At 53.6% G+C, this 5,000-nt stretch overlaps 1 non-coding gene across 1 annotated transcript in view; it reads right to left on the minus strand.

The window, feature by feature from the left end:
• LOC124620979 overlaps positions 1 to 1,634 on the minus strand; it is a 1,910-nt gene extending 276 nt beyond the window's left edge. Inside the window, exon 1 of the ribosomal RNA XR_006980475.1 lies at positions 1 to 1,634. This exon is cut by the window's left edge and continues 276 nt beyond it. This is a non-coding gene — a ribosomal RNA (small subunit ribosomal RNA).
• Between the last annotated feature and the right edge of the window lie 3,366 nt (positions 1,635 to 5,000).

Consider the following 5,000-nt stretch of genomic DNA (forward strand, 5'->3'; position numbering starts at 1 on the left):
GGTTCAGCGGGTTACCCCGACCTTTCGGCCTAGGAAGACACGCTGATTCCTTCAGTGTAGCGCGCGTGCGGCCCAGAACATCTAAGGGCATCACAGACCTGTTATTGCTCAATCTCGTGCGGCTAGAAGCCGCCTGTCCCTCTAAGAAGAAAAGTAATCGCTGACAGCACGAAGGATGTCACGCGACTAGTTAGCAGGCTAGAGTCTCGTTCGTTATCGGAATTAACCAGACAAATCGCTCCACCAACTAAGAACGGCCATGCACCACCACCCACCGAATCAAGAAAGAGCTATCAATCTGTCAATCCTTCCGGTGTCCGGGCCTGGTGAGGTTTCCCGTGTTGAGTCAAATTAAGCCGCAGGCTCCACTCCTGGTGGTGCCCTTCCGTCAATTCCTTTAAGTTTCAGCTTTGCAACCATACTTCCCCCGGAACCCAAAAGCTTTGGTTTCCCGGAGGCTGCCCGCCGAGTCATCGGAGGAACTGCGGCGGATCGCTGGCTGGCATCGTTTATGGTTAGAACTAGGGCGGTATCTGATCGCCTTCGAACCTCTAACTTTCGTTCTTGATTAATGAAAACATACTTGGCAAATGCTTTCGCTTCTGTTCGTCTTGCGACGATCCAAGAATTTCACCTCTAACGTCGCAATACGAATGCCCCCGCCTGTCCCTATTAATCATTACCTCGGGTTCCGTAAACCAACAAAATAGAACCGAGGTCCTATTCCATTATTCCATGCACACAGTATTCAGGCGGGCTTGCCTGCTTTAAGCACTCTAATTTGTTCAAAGTAAACGTGCCGGCCCACCGAGACACTCACTCAAGAGCACCCTGGTAGGATTGCAACGGGGTCCGCCTCGGGACGCACGAGCACGCACGAGGCGCGTCGCACGCCTTCAGCTCGCCCCACCGGCAGGACGTCCCACGATACATGCCAGTTAAACACCGACGGGCGGTGAACCAACAGCGTGGGACACAAATCCAACTACGAGCTTTTTAACCGCAACAACTTTAATATACGCTATTGGAGCTGGAATTACCGCGGCTGCTGGCACCAGACTTGCCCTCCAATAGATACTCGTTAAAGGATTTAAAGTGTACTCATTCCGATTACGGGGCCTCGGATGAGTCCCGTATCGTTATTTTTCGTCACTACCTCCCCGTGCCGGGAGTGGGTAATTTGCGCGCCTGCTGCCTTCCTTGGATGTGGTAGCCGTTTCTCAGGCTCCCTCTCCGGAATCGAACCCTGATTCCCCGTTACCCGTTACAACCATGGTAGGCGCAGAACCTACCATCGACAGTTGATAAGGCAGACATTTGAAAGATGCGTCGCCGGTACGAGGACCGTGCGATCAGCCCAAAGTTATTCAGAGTCACCAAGGCAAACGGACCGGACGAGCCGACCGATTGGTTTTGATCTAATAAAAGCGTCCCTTCCATCTCTGGTCGGGACTCTGTTTGCATGTATTAGCTCTAGAATTACCACAGTTATCCAAGTAACGTGGGTACGATCTAAGGAACCATAACTGATTTAATGAGCCATTCGCGGTTTCACCTTAATGCGGCTTGTACTGAGACATGCATGGCTTAATCTTTGAGACAAGCATATGACTACTGGCAGGATCAACCAGGGAGCTGCGTCAACTAGAGCTGAGCAGCCGGCCGCCCGGGAGTGTGTCCCGGGGGCCCGCGCGAACACGCAAGCGTCCGCTCAATTATTCTGCAAACAGGAGGAGGCTGAGCTCCCCTGCACAATACACCTCGAAACCCTCTCAGGTCCCGGCGGCGCGCAGCGCCGTCCTAAGTACTTGGTCGGGTTCGAGAGAGGCGCAATCGCCCGGAGTTTGGCGAGTAGACGCTTTAGGTGCGACCACCCGTGCTCCCAACTGAGCTTGCCGCTGCCGACAGAGGCCCGGGAGCGTGCTGTCGTGGCATTGCCGGCGGGAGACAACACGCGCCACCTACGGTGGCCGGCAGCTCCAACGCCAGCGCCACAGAAGGACAAAAGCCCCACTTGGGTGCCGAAGCGAACTCTCCCAGCACAGCGCACGCGCCAACACGTCCGCACAGCTGCGATACAAACCACCTGCGAGAACCGCAGAGGCGACCGAGCAGCAGACGGCGTCGCGGCGCCGAGCGCCGGGCGGCGGCGCATCCTCAGCGCACACAGTCCTCAATCGGACCAGCACACTGCAGATGTCCACCGCGCTTCGCACCGGGCCCGCGAGGACCTACTTTGGCCGCACGGCGCCGCGTGCAGGGTGCGCCGGCGCGCAGCTGCGCCGCCTGCCGCCTCCGTCGGCCGGCGCGCCTGCCACTGGCCGCCCCCACCAGCCGGCTGTAGCGCGTGCGCCCACGCACCGCGCGGCCAGCACGCCGGGAGGCCCCCCCTCACCGGCCGGGGACGGTCCCACCCAGCCACCGCCGCGTATCGCTTCACACCCACATGCCATTCACGTTCGTGGGCATGGTGGGTATCGCTGAAACAACCGGTTGGTAGCTCAACCGATCGTCGCCATCACTGATTCACCTCTAGCGAGAACAACCGCACCACAACGGTTTACCAGTTGTTCATTTGCGTAACGTCACCAGCAAACGTAGACGTCCATCGCCATTTGCAAATTCAACGATTGTTGCATGCCTGTGTCAGGTGTCACGACACACTATGTCTGCCCACATACACGCAACAACATGTGCACGCTTCGCGAACACGTGGAAGGTGGCCCCCGTACGTATGCGATGTCCATTGCGCGAACGACTGTCAACCGGCCTCTGTCGCATGTCGCAGATGTGGCACGCAGTGCACCATGCTATCACGGTGTGTGAGAAGAGACGACTACGTCTGACAACACGCGCCACTACATCAACAGACGGCTCATGCTGATCGCCATCCACGGCATACCATACTGCAATCCAGCTCTTATAGGGAGACGACACGTAGCTGAGTGCACAATATTTGGACCGTATGGTTCGCCGTTGTTGGCGCAGTCGTGGTACGGTCAAACATGTACCACGATGTATCATTCAGTACATGAGGACCAATGTGCAGTACAGTGTGTGATTTGGACGTACAACATCAGCGGACAGTTGACACAAGCCGTACCACAACGTAGGCTGTGCTTCGCCATGCGAATGCCAATGAACAACTGCGAAGGGCATTGAGCATGTACGTCCTGCTGCCATCCGCATTACAGTGTATAGCTGCAAGGTGTTTAACATGAAGCGATACTCTGGGGACCGGGCAGTGCGAGTAGCAAACTATATCGCGGGGGTTGCAGTTAGGCAACACTACACTAATTTAACGCGTCGTATGACAATTACAGAGCAGGTTAAGGCCCAACGTGTGTTGGGTTAAGGCCCAACGTGTGTTGGGTTAAGGCCCAACGTGTGTTGGGTTAAGGCCCAACGTGTGTTGGGTTAAGGCCCAACGTGTGTTGGGTTAAGGCCCAACGTGTGTTGGGTTAAGGCCCAACGTGTGTTGGGTTAAGGCCCAACGTGTGTTGGGTTAAGGCCCAACGTGTGTTGGGTTAAGGCCCAACGTGTGTTGGGTTAAGGCCCAACGTGTGTTGGGTTAAGGCCCAACGTGTGTTGGGTTAAGGCCCAACGTGTGTTGGGTTAAGGCCCAACGTGTGTTGGGTTAAGGCCCAACGTGTGTTGGGTTAAGGCCCAACGTGTGTTGGGTTAAGGCCCAACGTGTGTTGGGTTAAGGCCCAACGTGTGTTGGGTTAAGGCGCAACGTGGGTTGGGTTAAGGCGCAACGTGGGTTGGGTTAAGGCGCAACGTGGGTTAGGTTAAGGCGCAACGTGGGTTAGGTTAAGGCGCAACGTGGGTTAGGTTAAGGCGCAACGTGGGTTAGGTTAAGGCGCAACGTGGGTTAGGTTAAGGCGCAACGTGGGTTAGGTTAAGGCGCAACGTGGGTTAGGTTAAGGCGCAACGTGCGTTAGGTTAAGGCGCAACGTGGGTTAGGTTAAGGCGCAATATAGGTTACGTTAAGGCGCAATATAGGTTAGGTTAAGGCGCAATATAGGTTAGGTTAAGGCGCAATATAGGTTACGTTAAGGCGCAATATAGGTTAGGTTAAGGCGCAATATAGGTTAGGTTAAGGCGCAACGTGGGTTAGGTTAAGGCGCAACGTGCGTTAGGTTAAGGCGCAACGTGGGTTAGGTTAAGGCGCAATATAGGTTAGGTTAAGGCGCAATATAGGTTAGGTTAAGGCGCAATATAGGTTACGTTAAGGCGCAATATAGGTTAGGTTAAGGCGCAATATAGGTTAGGTTAAGGCGCAATATAGGTTAGGTTAAGGCGCAACGTGGGTTAGGTTAAGGCGCAACGTGGGTTAGGTTAAGGCGCAACGTGGGTTAGGTTAAGGCGCAACGTGGGTTAGGTTAAGGCGCAACGTGGGTTAGGTTAAGGCGCAACGTGGGTTAGGTTAAGGCGCAACGTGGGTTAGGTTAAGGCGCAACGTGGGTTAGGTTAAGGCACAATATGGGTTAGGTTAAGGCACAATATGGGTTAGGTTAAGGCACAATATGGGTTAGGTTAAGGCACAATATGGGTTAGGTTAAGGCACAATATGGGTTAGGTTAAGGCACAATATGGGTTAGGTTAAGGCACAATATGGGTTAGGTTAAGGCACAATATGGGTTAGGTTAAGGCACAATATGGGTTAGGTTAAGGCACAATATGGGTTAGGTTAAGGCACAATATGGGTTAGGTTAAGGCACAATATGGGTTAGGTTAAGGCACAATATGGGTTAGGTTAAGGCACAATATGGGTTAGGTTAAGGCACAATATGGGTTAGGTTAAGGCACAATATGGGTTAGGTTAAGGCACAATATGGGTTAGGTTAAGGCACAATATGGGTTAGGTTAAGGCACAATATGGGTTAGGTTAAGGCACAATATGGGTTAGGTTAAGGCACAATATGGGTTAGGTTAAGGCACAATATGGGTTAGGTTAAGGTACAATATGGGTTAGGTTAAGGTACAATATGGGTTAG

Source organism: Schistocerca americana, chromosome 6 (assembly GCF_021461395.2).
Source record: "Schistocerca americana isolate TAMUIC-IGC-003095 chromosome 6, iqSchAmer2.1, whole genome shotgun sequence".
NCBI classification, from domain to species: domain Eukaryota; kingdom Metazoa; phylum Arthropoda; class Insecta; order Orthoptera; family Acrididae; genus Schistocerca; species Schistocerca americana.